Source organism: Haematobia irritans, chromosome 3, assembly GCF_050003625.1.
Source record: "Haematobia irritans isolate KBUSLIRL chromosome 3, ASM5000362v1, whole genome shotgun sequence".
NCBI lineage: Eukaryota > Metazoa > Arthropoda > Insecta > Diptera > Muscidae > Haematobia > Haematobia irritans.
This window is the reverse complement of record NC_134399.1, coordinates 194,089,816-194,105,005: the sequence shown is the minus strand read 5'-3', so window position 1 is coordinate 194,105,005 and position 15,190 is coordinate 194,089,816. Positions and strand designations below refer to the sequence as shown.

At 26.6% G+C, this 15,190-nt stretch overlaps 1 protein-coding gene across 1 annotated transcript in view; it reads right to left on the bottom strand.

Moving 5' to 3' along the window:
* The window catches only part of LOC142230462 (UNC93-like protein), a 143,326-nt gene extending 129,490 nt beyond the window's left edge, over positions 1–13,836 (bottom strand). The window contains exon 1 of the mRNA XM_075301096.1: positions 12,981–13,836. The gene's annotated coding sequence lies outside the window, so the exon portion shown is untranslated. The remainder of the gene's footprint in view (positions 1–12,980) is intronic.
* Positions 13,837–15,190: the final 1,354 nt, after the last annotated feature.

Genomic DNA, 15,190 nt, shown 5'->3' with positions numbered 1-15,190 from the left:
AATTTTTGTCAAAATTCCTTTTCTATAGAATTTTTTTTATTTAATTTTTTTCTTATTATTTTATTTCTATAGAAAATTTTCTCAAAATTTTATTTCTATAGAAAATTTTCTTAAAATTTTATTTCTATAGAAAATTTTCTCAAAATTTTATTTCGATAGATAAGTTTGTCAAAGTTCTATTTTTATAGAAAATTTTCTCAAAATTTTATTTCTATAGAAAATTTTGTCAAAATTTCATTTCTAGAGAAACTTCTGTCAAAATTGCATTTCTATAGAAATTTTTTTACTTATATTTTATATATGTATATATACAATTTCCGGAAATTTTTTTTTAGAAAATTTTCTCAAATTTTTGTTTCAGTAGAAAATTTTCTTAAATTTTTATTTCTATAAACAATTTTCCCAAAATTTTATTTCTATAGAAAATTTTCTCAAAATGTTATTTCCATAATTTTTTTTTTCAAAGTTTATTTCTATAGATTTTCTATAGAAATAGAACTTCTCAAAATGTTTTCCTATACATAAAATTTTGTCAAAATTTTATTTCTATTGAAAATTTTGTCAAAATTTTATTTCTATTGAAAAATTTGCAAAAATTGTTTATGTAAATAAAATTTGACAAAATTTTCAATAGGAATAAAATTTTGACAAAATTATATATAGGAAAAAATTTTGAGAACATTTTGTGTAGAAATAAAACTTTAAAAAAAAAATTAAAGAAATAAAATTTTGAGAAAATTGTCTATAAAATAAAATTTTGGAAAAAATTGTTTATAGAAAATTTTCTCAAAATTTTATTCTGTAGACAGACAATTTTTTCAAAATCTTATTTCTATAAACACACAATTTTTTCTAAATTTTATTTCAATAGAAAATTAAAGTACTTTTTAATTGGAGAGAAATTTTTTGCAAAATCTACCAAAACATCAAGAATTCTACCAATCTACCAAAGAGTTAAAAATCTACCTTTTTCGGTAGAATTCTACCAACTGTGGCAACCTCGGTCAGACCCTTTGCATGCAAAGCTGGAATGCTAATAATTGTAACACCGTGATGCGACTCGTACTTTGGCCGATTCAAAATAATAGTGAAGACAAAAGGTAGTCATAAAAAAAGTTAATGGTTTTTTAAATTTAGATCATTTCCACACGTTTCTGCATTTTTTCTCTCATTTGCATCAATAAAAAATATTGGTACTATTAAGGACAATTATTTTCTTTGCAAGTTATATTTCACCTTAAAAATGGCTACTAGGCAGTCTAGTTCAAAGTCTTCTTCACGCCGTTTAGCGAATACGTAACTGGTGAAGCTATTGCTTCATTTCAAATTGAATTTCATTCGATATTGAAACAGACGTTTGTCTGTCAAAACAAAAATTCAATCAACCGCAAAAATGATGAAGTGAGCCCAGACAATTGTGGTTTTTTTTTGCTACTGTTGTTCGTTATTATTTACATAGATATCTCATTTTCGTTTTTTTTTGTCAAAGTCGTAATAAAATACAAAAACTTAATTAAAAATATGAGCGTATATTTCTACTTTTTCATGTTGAAGAAAAGCATTTTTGTGATTTTGTCCTTTGCGATTTGATTTTCGTTTTTGATACTAGGACAACCAAAACTTACAATTCCATATATAAACAGGACTTTTAAAGTAAGGAAATCATGGAATTTAAGGAAAATTTTTACAATATTTATATTTTGACCTCAGTTCAGTCGAATCTCTTAAATATTTTTGATCAGAGAAATGCATCTTCTATGCAAAAAATCGCATTCGAATTATAAGAACAAGACATTTTGGTGATTTCCGCAATATTTTTCCAGTGTATTTTCCTAAATAAAATAATTCGAAGTGCTTCGCATTCACCAATACTTAATTAAATTTATTTATCGTTGACATTCACAATTGACTGTTATTGTGAATTATTTTTATCGTTGACATTCACAATTGACTGTTATTGTGAATTGAAGTAGCGTAAATTTGGCAGCACTTTTGAAAGAGGCATTGGCGAGAAGATTCTCACTGCTCTTCCAACTAATACTCATTATATTTTTAATTCACTCAGCTTTAATGAATATTTTTTTACGCATGCAGAAAAAAATTTCTTCTATCTTCAATTACGAAATTAATTGATCCAATTGAGTTTTAAATGAATTGAAATTTAAAAAAAATTATGTTAGCCTGATATCAATGCAGGCTGGCTTAATGTCCAAATTATTTACTATATATTATTACAATATTTATTCGAGCTTATACTAACTTCTTATGGAAATTACATACGAGAATTATTCGTCTCAAATTGAACCATTTTTCACAATATTGAAATATTTTTGGAAATTCAATTAAAATTGGAATTGAGAAAATTTTGCTTATAGATTTTTTGCTGTGTGTAAACATGGCAAAATAAATTCACGTAAAAGTGATTTTGATTTTTTTTTCAATTACCTTTGTCTTAGAAAATCCCTTTTGGATAAAACAAAGAAACCAAGGCAAACAAATATATGTAAAATAATGGTTTCTTTTGAAATTGCTTCTAGCAAAGAGATCTGCGTGAAATTCTTCAAAATATCAATTGAAAGCCGGTTTTTGTCTGCAGATAGAAAAATATGTAAATGCTATGGCCAAAAACAAATAAAATTATTCCAAATTTTATGCTAACCATGATTCTTGTTTTCTATACCAACATCATATCAATTTGGTCACAAATCCAGTTTCATTTTGTATTTTGTGTGGAGATTTAAAATTGTATACACATTTTTTAAAGTTAATTGAAAATTATTATAGCAATTAATTAAAACGTTATAATAATTTTTCTTAATCAAAAGATTGTTAAATTTTATGGTCTTTGAGATTTATGCAGATGAGTACTTTCAAGTTTGTTTTTGGGTTATTGCTAAAATTAAAGAAGAGGCAATTGTATATGATATTGGCATATTAGGCCAACACAGATTTAGAAAGTATTATGAATTGATTTACCAAGGAAATTAAGCAAAATTGAAATATTTAAAACTCAATTGTAAAACGAAGGCATTTATAAGCCTTCGTGCCAATTTTTAATATTGGAATGTATTTTTTTAATACTTTATACAATATTCATATGAAGTCTCAAAAATATTGTTGCATTTGTGGTCTATTTCATGTTGACGGTAGATTTATTATTCTACTCATACTCACGTTATTCAATGTTGGGAAAAGCCACAATTGTGTGTTCATCTGCAGATATACTGGAAAAAAATATTGAACTAATCTGAAAGATAATACCATCAAAATCTTAGTACACGAAAGATGAGATTTTCATAGGGCAGAAGTAATCTTTTTAAGCATCCGTTATATTTTTCACAAAATTTTCTACAGAAATAAAATTTTAACAAAATTTTCTTTAGAAATAAAATTTTAGAAAATTTTCTATTGAAATAAAATTTTGACAAAATTTTCTATAGAAATAAAATTTTGACAAAATTTTCTATAGAAATAAAATTTTGACAAAATTTTCTATAGAAATAAAATTTTCACAAAATTTTCTATAGAAATAAAATTTTGGTAAATTTTTCTATAGAAATAAAATTTTGACAAAATTTTCTATAGAAATAAAATTTTCACAAAATTTTCTATAGAAATAAAATTTTAGAAAATTTTCTATTGAAATAAAATTTTGACAACATTTTCTATAGAAATAAAATTTTGACAAAATTTTCTATAGAAATAAAATTTTCACAAAATTTTCTATAGAAATAAAATTTTCACAAAATTTTCTATAGAAATAAGATTTTGGAAACATTTTCTATAGAAATAAAATTTTGACAAAATTTTCTATAGAAATAAAATTTTGACTAAATTGTCTATAGAAATAAAATTTTCACAAAATTTTCTATAGAAATAAAATTTTCACAAAATTTTCTATAGAAATAAAATTTTGATAAAATTTTCTATCGAAATAAAATTTTGACAAAATTTTCTCTAGTAATAAAATTTTGATAAAATTTTCTATAGAAATAAAATTTTGACAAAATTTTCTCTAGTAATAAAATTTTGACTAAATTGTCTATAGAAATAAAATTTAGGCAAATTTATCTATAGAAAAAGAAATCTGACAAAATTTTCAATAGAAATAAAATTTTGACAAAATTTTCTGTAGAAATAAAAATTTTGACAACATTTTCTATAGATACCCGTGTAAAAAAATCGTGGATCTTATTAGATATAATCAGATCTCAAAATTAACCACTTTGAAATAAAATTTTGACAAAATTTTGATAAAATTTTCTATAGAAATAAAATTTTGATAAAATTTTCTATAGAAATAAAATTTTGGCATATTTATCCATAGAAAAAGAAATCTGACAAAATTTTCAATAGAAACAAAAATTTTGACAACATTTTCTGTAGAAATAAAATTTTGACTAAATTATCTATAGAAATAAAATTTTGGCAAATTTATCTATAGAAAAAGAAATCTGACAAAATTTTCAATAGTAATAAAATGTTGACAAAATTTTCTGTAAAAAAAAAATTTCTATAGAAATAAAATTTTGACATTATTTTCTATAGATACTCATGTAAAAAAATGGTGGATCTAATTAGATATGATCAGATATCAAAATTAACCACTTTGGATATAACCAGATATTACGAGATATAATTAGATGTAACTAGATATAATCCCATATATGACAATATCTAACATCAGATCTATCTGCGTAGAGGACTATGTATAATTATTTCTAAGGCATTATATCTAGACCAATTTTGAGATCTGATTAGATCTAAATCAATAGTAATTAGATATAATCATATCTTTCCAATTTTTGGATTTGCTCATATGTAATTAGATCTCTCAATTGTTACTCGGGTATAAAATCTTGACAAAATTTTCTATAGAACTAAAATTTTGACAAAATTTTCTATAGAACTAAAATTTTGATAAAATTTTCTATAGAAATAAAATGTTGACAAAATTTTCTATAGAAATAAAATTTTGACAAAATTTAAAAAAAAAAAATGGACAAAACTTTCTCTATAAATAAAATTTCGGCAAAATTTTCCATAGAAATAAAATTTTGACAAAATATTCTATAGAAATAAATTTTTGACAACATTTTCTATAGAAATAAAAATTTGAAAAAATTTTCTATACAAATAAAATTTTGACAAAATTTTCTGTAGAAATAACATTTTGACAAAAGTTTCTATAGAAATAAAATGTCGGCAAAATTTTCTATAGAAATAAAATGTTGGCAAAATTTTCTATAGGAATAAAATGTTCACAAAATTTTTTATAGAAATAAAATTTTGACAAAGTTTTCTATAGATATTAAATGTTGACAAAATTTTCTATAGATATTAAATTTTGACAAAATTTTCTATAGAAATAAAATTTTGACAAAATTAAAAAAAATGGGCCAAATTTTCTCTAGAAATAAAATTTTGACAGCATTTGCTATAGAAATAAAATTTTGACAAAATTTTCTATAGAAATAAAAATTTTGACAAAATTTTCTATAGCAATAAAATTTTGGCAAAATTTTCTATAGCAATAAAATTTTGGCAAAATTTTCTATAGAAATAAAATTTTTACAAAATATTCTATAGAAATAAAATTTTTACAAAATATTCTGTAGAAATAAAATTTTGACAACATTTTCTATCGAAATAAAATTTTGGCAAAATTTTCTATAGAAATAAAGTTTGTAGATATTAAATTTTAGAATTAGATATAAAATTTTGACAAAAATATCTATAGAAATAAAATTTTGACAAAATTATCTATAGAAATAAAATGTTTACAAAATTTCCTATAGAAATAAAATTTTGGCAAACTTTTCTACAGAAATAAAATTTTGACAACATTTTCTATAAAAAAATTTTTACAAAATTTTCTAAAGAAATAAAATCTTGCCAACATTTTATAAAGAAATAAAATCTTGCCAACATTTTTTATAGAAATAAATTTTTTGACAAAATTTTCTATAAAAATATCATTATGAGAATACTTTTTTTTCTCTCTTTTACGAATGAAAAACATAACAGTTATCTCTCTATTTTGAATATCTCAAAGACTTATTGTCCAATACACTCGCTATTGTGAACGACAATAGTTTTATTCAAATATCCAAGACCATCAAGGACAACAGATGTTAAATCAAAAATTCAAATGCACAACATGCCACAAAAATTAAATCCCAAATTAAGAAATAACCAAAAACAACAACAACAACAATTATTATTTGTATTCGGCAATTGTCAAAAGAACTTTTATGCAAATACTTGTGGAGACAAGTATTATTCAGCAAACATTAAAGTTTATATGATATCCATAAATATTGTTTTGTCTGAATAAATATTTAATAGAAACAAAAAAATAAAACGAGAGAGATAGCAATAAAAACCAGAGAAAAATCGTCAATATTAAACTAGTTTATTGTTGGCTTAAATTAATGTCTAAGACATATGTGAATTTGACTCTAAACATAGCTACACTATTTATTCAATACATCAGAGCATTATTTTAAAAATAATTTTAAAATAAACAAAAAAACTTTTGAATTTTATTTGCAAGTTCCATAGGTGTGTATGAGATATCTAAAAGATCAGGTTTTGTTTTTATTGTTGTTTTTTTTTTTTTTTAATTGTTAAGAATAAAAGAAAAATTGTTTTAAATATTAAGAAATCGAAATTACTTTCGCTTTGAGATTATTTTGCAAATCCTATTTATAGAGGATTTAGCGAGACAATACCCTCTGGATCACATCATCGATGGTATACAAAAAAGACTATATTCAGCTAATACCAATAGCTATCCGGTCCTGAAACTATATGCAAAATAGTGAAAGGCATAATAAAGATAAATTTATATATGGGGTAATTATGATACTTACTAGTATTAAAAACAAAAACTGTATATATTTCAATAAAAATCTTCTACTAAGCAGAAACTCTGCTGGAAACTTCAGTTTCTTATTTCTGCTAAACCAAAGGACCATAGGTATAAGCTAACCCAGATACTAAGATCAGGATCCACCATGGAAATATTGGTCTCTGAGACCCCATAAAGTAAACATATTTTCTGGTTAATGATGGAATTTTGTGTCGATCTAGCGATGTTCGTCCGTCCGTCCGTCTGTCTGTTGAAATCACTCTAACTTCTGAACATGGCACAAGTAGTTGTTATTGATGTAGGTCGGCTGGCATTCGAAATGGGTCATATCGGACCACTTTTAAGGATAGCAGACGCCTCTTGGAGTAGAAAATTTCATTCGATCCGCCTGAAATTTGGTACTTGGTGTAAGTATATGGCCTCTAACAACCCTACTAAAATTGGCCCATATCGATCCATAATTATATAGCCCCCATATAAACCGATACCCAGAATTTGCCTCTTGAGCCACCTGTAGAAACAAATTTCATCCGATCCCGATGACATTTCGTACGTAATGTCAGTATATGATTTCTACTAATCACGCAGAAATTAGAATATATCGATCCACAATTATATTTATATGGCCTTCATATAAACCAATCTTCAGATTTGATTTCAGGAGGATGCAATTTTCAATCGATCCGTTTGAACTTTTTTAAGTGATGTCAGTATTGGCGATCAATCTCGAAAAAAAATGGATCATATAGGTGCATAATTATATAAAAACCTCATACACAGAAAAAAATTTCACGAAAATTTTTCCAATTAAAATCTTAATTGAGTCAATGTAAAACCTTTTTTCGGAGGGTTCAAGTGTGGTTTTTGTTGGGTTTAATAAACTGCCTGAATTTATTCTGATAATTGGTTGATAGTTTTGCTGCAAGTAGAGGATGCTGATGAGGAATGTGGTAATTCCGAAACGTGCGTCCATCCAACCATCTTGCAGTCTATAGGGCTTTGCCCAAATAAATTTGACAAACATTCTTTTCCTCTGTTGGTTAAGCTACTCTTGTAGTTTAGTCAATGTATGGTTTTAAGCTGAAATAAAAAAAACAACAACAATGCTTAAAGAACAAAACCAACAATAACAAAACAAAACAAATGAAAAAGAAGAGGAGGCACGCTCAAAATAAACCCAGCCATGTGAATTCAAATCGATGATTTGACAGTGGCATAGGAAAAGAGATATGTTTGTTTCGAATTTATTTCGGCATAAGCCGGCTATCAATGTAAAACCTTTTTTCGGAGGGTTCAAGTGTGGTTTTTGTTGGGTTTAATAAACTGCCTGAATTTATTCTGATAATTGGTTGATAGTTTTGCTGCAAGTAGAGGATGCTGATGAGGAATGTGGTAATTCCGAAACGTGCGTCCATCCAACCATCTTGCAGTCTATAGGGCTTTGCCCAAATAAATTTGACAAACATTCTTTTCCTCTGTTGGTTAAGCTACTCTTGTAGTTTAGTCAATGTATGGTTTTAAGCTGAAATAAAAAAACAACAACAATGTTTTAAAAAATATTCAATTAAAAATTTAATTGAATCAACAAATTTTTTAATTGAAATAAAAATCAATCACACAAATTAATAGTATCAATTATTTTTTTAATTGAGAGTCAATAAACTTTTTAATTGATACTATCATTTCTGTGATTTAAGACACTTCAATTAAAAAATTAATTGGATCGATGAATTTCGTGATTGAATCAAAAAAATATTTTTTGTGTGTATAAACCAACGCCCAGATTTGACTTCTGGAGGAACAAATTTCATAACGATCCGGGTATGGTTCTTTTATTTAAAAAATCAAAATCATGTTTTATTCAAATATTAAAAATACATTTCCTTTGTAAAACATTGAAATTTTGATTTCCGACATTATAAATTAAATATTATTGGTCAGGGAGAAAATTGACGACGATCTAATGATGTCCGTCTGTCTGTCTTTTTAATTCACGCTGGTTGATATGAGACAAGATCAAAATTTACACAAATTCGTTTTTTGTCTTCAGGCAGGACCAGTTCGAAGATGGGCTATATCGCTCCAAGTTTCAATATACTTCCGATTTCACTTCATGGTGGTATGGAAGCCTCCTAGAGGTATTTTAGATTCGTAAGGGCAGTTCTAAATTTGGTATGTATAGGGCAATGTTTCGATACTGCCCCCATAAGACCGATCTCCCGATTTAATTTTAAGATGGTTCACAGAAAAAATTTTCATATTTCCAATTAATATTTCAATTAAATTTTCAAAAAATATTTTAATTAATTTAATCGATCATAAGAATTAATAATATCAATTAATTTTTTAATTAAACCAATTAATTTTTTAATTGGATCAATTAATTATACCCTGCGCCACACTGTGTAACAGGGTATTATAAGTTAGTGCATATGTTTGTAACACCCAGAAGGAGACGAGATAGACATATGGTGTCTTTCGCAATAATGCTCAGGGTTGGTCCCTGAGTCGATATAACCATGTCCGTCTGTCCGTCCGTCCGTCCGTCTGTCTGTGAACACATTTTTGTGATCAAAGTCTAGGTCGCAATTTAAGTCCAATCGCCTTCAAATTTGGCACATGTTCCTAATTTGGGTCAGAATAGAACCCTATTGATTTTGGAAGAAATCAGTTCAGATTTAAATATAGCTCCCATATATATCTTTCGCCCTAATATGGACCCAGCAGCCAGAGTTTTATACCGATTTGCTTGAACTTTTCTACAAACATAACACTTAGTCGTATAGTCAAGTGTGCGAAATTTGATTGAAATCGGTTCAGATTTAAATATAGCTCCAATATATATCTTTCGCCCGATATGGACTTATATGGCCCCAGAAGCCAGATTTTTGGCCGAATTTGGTTGAAATTTTGCACTAGGAGTACAATTAGTAGTATAATCAAGTGTGCAAAATTTGATTGAAATCTGTTCAGATTTAGATATAGCTCCCATATATATCTTTCGCCCGATATGGACTAATATGGTCCTAAAAGCCAGAGTTTTGGCCCAATTTGGTTGAAATTTTGCACAGGGAGTAAATTTAGCATTATAGCTATGCGTGCCAAATTTGGTTGAAATCGATTCAGATTTAGATATGGCTCCCATATACATCTTTCGCCCGATATGTACTTATATGGACCCAGAAGCCAGAGTTTTATCCCGATTAGCTTGAAATTTTGCACAAGGAGTTCAGTTGGTAGAATAGCCATGTGTGCCAAATTTGATTGAAATCGGTTCAGATTTAGATATAGCTTCCATATATATATAGTTTTCGCCCGATATGGACTTATATGGCCCCAGAAGCCAGAGCTTTGGCCCAATTTGGTTAAAATTTTGCACTAGGAGTACAATTAGTAATATAGTCATGTGTGCCAAATTTGATTGAAATCGGTTCAGATTTAGATATAGCTCCCATATATATGTTTTTCTGATTTCGACAAAAATGGTCAAAATACCAACATTTTCCTTGTTAAATCGCCACTGCTTAGTCGAAAAGTTGTAAAAATGACTCTAATTTTCCTAAACTTCTAATACATATATATCGAGCGATAAATCATAAAAAAACTTTTGCGAAGTTTCCTTAATATTGCTTCAGATTTAAATGTTTCCCATATGTTTTTTTACTAAAATTGTGTTCCACCCTAGTACATTAGCCAACTTAAATTTTGAGTCTATAGGTTTTGTAAAAGTCTATCAAATTCTGTCCAAATCGAGTGATATTTAAATCAATGTATTTGGGACAAACCTTTATATATAGCACCCAACACATTTGACGGATGTGATATGGTATCGAAAATTTAGATCTACAAAGTGGTGCAGGCTATAATATAATCGGCCCCGCCCGACTTTAGACTTTCCTTACTTGTTTTTTAATTAAGTTTGGTGATTGATACTATTATTTCTGTGGTCGAAGACATTTCAATTAAAAATTAATTGGATCAATTATTTTCGTGATTAAATCAGATTTGTTTAAAATGTAATTTTTTTTAGATCAAAAAGAAGATATGCCAAATGTAATTTTTGTAGGTCAATATATAACTCCTTTATTGTTCAATCTCCCGATTAGACTTCTTGGATCAATAGAAACAGCAATTTTTACTTGGTATGTCCGTAATATATTTTGGACACATAAAGTACACAAATGAGTATATAAAAAATCGAAATTAAATATATATCTTTTAGTTTTTATAGGCTGATTACAATTATTCATTTCGATTAATAGCCATCCACTGTAAAAATATACACAACTTACGTCTCGAATTATATTGTGCGCAAGACAGAAATTTAGAAATCCCTCTAGAATTTAAACAAAAAAGCTCCCCAATCGCTAGGGTCTCTGGCGATAAGGGAGCTGATTTTTGGCCACCTTATTTGGATATAGATAATCGAGTGAATTTATTTATATGTTCACTTCCTCGGGGGTTACCGTTTTATTATGTTTATTATTTTTTTTTTTCGTTCATTATAATATTTAATTATTGATCTCATAAATAATGTAAATTCCCCTCCTCGAATGATCTACAAAATCAAGCATGTTTTTGCTTCCCATTATTTTTTTTTCAACTTTAGCTTCAAAATATATACTTCCAAAAATCTAGGTGGTCAGGGTCGTCCACAGTATTTTCGCAAGAAAAAAAAATAGTAAAAAGATATAAAAACTGGTTTTGTGGAATTTTTAGGATAAGTACAAAATGTGGATTGTCAATAAAAAAAAAAAAAACATTATTATATAAGGAGAGACAGATGAACAGTTGAAGGATATTTTCTAAAACATTATTATTTAATAAATAAATATAAAATCATAAAAAAATATAAATAAATATTAAAAAATATTAATATATATATTAAAAAATATAGAAATAGTATTTTCAATATTCGAAATAAAAAAGGCAGAACATTATTGGTAGGTAAAAACAAATAAAAATAAATTAAGCAAATATTCTGAGTATTTTCAATATTCGAAATAAAAAAGGAAGAAGATTATTGCGAGTTAAAACAAAAAAAAACATAAAAAATATATAAAAATAAAGTAAGAAAATATTCAGATTTTTGTATATTTCTTCATATAAAATTTTTGAGTTTTTTTTTTAACAAAATTTTAAAAATTGTGCTCAATTAAAATAATAATTACAAAGTTCGGAATAAAGAGAAGCAATAGGTTTAAAATCTGATATTTATAAGGTAAGATTTAAAAGAAATATTTTTCATAAAAGAGTATAAGAATAAGAAGTTCTCAGATTTTAAAATATTTTTATTATAGCATTTTTTATGATATTATTGACAAAGGGTTGAGAATCTTTAAAAGACATCGAGTCCGTGTCATGCAAATGCGAATAAAAAATAATTAATAGTGAATTTATGTTTTATGTAATTAATAAATTATTTGAATTTGTTTTGTTTCATACAAAAATATTTCATATGGCCAAATATGAATTTGTTATAATTTTTAAATAATTAGAATAATTTTTATTTTGTTCAATCCAATTTAAATAATTATTTTTATGAATAATAAAAATAAAATAAATAAATAAATAAAAATAAAAACATTTATCCACATAAGTTATCTTTGTTAATAACTACTTATCGAATTATGTATGAATTCGTGCATACATTTTGTTGCACACTCTATGTATATTATAAAAAATAGAATATGTAAATATAAATACAATGAATAAATATATATTATAAAATACAACTTTCTGATTTTTTTAAATAAATTTGTATATTTTAAAATTAAAATAACAATAAAAATATGTTATACCCTTCAATTTTTCTATTTATTATAACACTTTTAAATATTTTATTCTTTGCCTATTAAATTAAAAAAAAAACTTTTAATTTAATAATTTAAAATATCAAAATGTTATGCAATTTTTGTTTTTGTAAATAAAACATTTAAAAAATATATTCCCAATGAAGAAAGGAAAACATATTGAAAATCTTGTAAATATTTTGTTAACAAAAATTTTAAAAAAGTATTTTTAAATTCTAAATATTGTACACTTTAATTGTTCTTGTTTTATTTATTATAATTTTTATTTATTTGTGTTTTGTTTTTCAACCTACCTTATTTCTATATAAAATCAAAACAATAGTTTTGTTAGTTTTGTTCTCCTGATATGTGTTCCTTGGTTTGTTGCTTGATTTGCTGAGTTATGGTTGAGGGACCTTTTGTGTTACGTATTTACAATTATTTATGACTATTTGTTATAAGATCACAATATTTTTTGTACTTTACTTTAGAATTTTTGTGAGATAATATCTGGGTTTATGTTAGTAATATTTTTTGTTATTGTTTTTTTTTTTAATTTTTTGTTGTATAAGTTAAATTAAATATTTTTGTTTTTATTTAAAAAAAAACTATTGGGGGCGAATGATTTACATTTCCGTTTTAATATTCAAAATTTCTTCCAAATAAAACTCGGCAAAACTTTTTTCAACTCTCAGTAATGCGTGTATGCGTTTTTTTTCTAATTTTCCAAAAAGAAATTTTAAACTGGAAACTTGTTTTATTTTTCTTTCTTTTAGTACGTATTTTTGTTTAATTTTTTTGTTACATTTACGATCAAGTTATATATAGAGACCAAGAAGATCGTTGAGTTTCCCTTATTTGTATTTTATGGGAATTTTGTTATTATTATTATTGGTTCAGTACAAAACACTTTTCGTTTAAAAATACTTTTGTTTTAAGCATGTGTTTGATTTTTTTTTATATTGTTAAAAAAGAATAATAAAATTTACATGCATGGATATTTGCACACCCGCTTTAATTTAAATGTAATGCTGTTTTTTTTTTTTCAAAATTCAATTTTTATAATTCGAACGCGGAACAGAAAATGTTTTTTTGGTTCAAAGCGTAGCGCCTGAGCGTAGAGTTGTAGAAAACACGACCAACTCGAAAACGTAACAAAACGGTATTGAATTCAATTACTAAATTTAACTTCGCAAGTTGAGTTCAGGCAAATTTAAAAAAGCCAATTCTGCTGCTCTGGTTTGAGGAGACAGAGAGAATTGCGTTTCGAAGCCAATGAAACGTTGGCTAACCTACTGTTGTCGCGGTCGTTAAGATTTTCAATGGTCAACGTCTACGTAGACATTGTCGTCTCAGCTGCCTTTGCAATTTTACACAAGTCTCTCGCATAGAGTTGTACATCACTCTTGGGACTAATGTAATGTTTTTAACTATTTTTCAAGCACTTGAAGGTTTTTCTTTTTGTTCTTTGCCTTTTAAATGTTATCTTTGTATATTTCTTTATTACTATTCTCATTGGGCTTCCGTTTGATATTCTTGTAGATCAAGCCACTTTAGACCATGGTTGGTGGCTTAGATTTTAGCTTATATACACACAGATCCTGTTTGGGAGAAAAAAGCCCACAGTAAAAGAAAGAGAGTGGGAGAGGGAGAATTAAGCCACATTTACTCACACCACCCAAATACCCCCCGAAATTCATAACAATCGCAAGCAACAACGTCAATGTATGTTCGATGTCGACGTTATTGTCTACATTGGCTTTAGTTGAACATCAGAGACGGCAAAGCTTTTGTTTGGTTAACTTCATACGACTCTTTTCCCACCACTATCTAGTTCACCCCCACCTTAGCTTTACAGACTCTTTATATTATCTCTTGTACTCTCTCTATTTCTCTCTAAATGTAAAAAAAATATATTTCTGAAGATCTCATCATTTTATCTCAAAATATTAATCTCCCAAATTTGTTTGTGTATGTTACCAAAAAAAAAAACACATTTCGTGCAAGTCGTAAAAGTTCGGCTTTAAACACTGGCCCCGTATACCAATCTATGAGTATATGTGTGTGTGAATTGTATGTATAGCGGTAAAATGCGAATTTTATTCTCCCATTCAACCAATCAAAACATTTTGATGTTTACCTCTTCCATTCGTCTGTGTAATGAAATGGGTACATACTGCTGTCAGTGGGTGGTATCCCTAGCCAACCGAAGATGATTTGTTTTTGGTAGTGGGACCGAATAATGTTTCGGTGACAAATTTTGAAAAAATCTTCTCAGGATACGCTGTAGGCCAAACGTAGGTAGTGACTAAAAGTTACTAAGGTGTTATAATTAACATGACTTGCTACACTGAAAACAATTATGAGGATCCAATAGTTTCATCTCCATTTAAGTGACCTTTGTTTCAATTTCAGGCCAAAGATGCGAGACATTATGCTAAAAATTTTGTTTTTTGAGTTTTTTTAATGTTATTGTTCAAATGCAAAAAATTACGTAAATAGAATCAAATTTTAGATTCGGTTC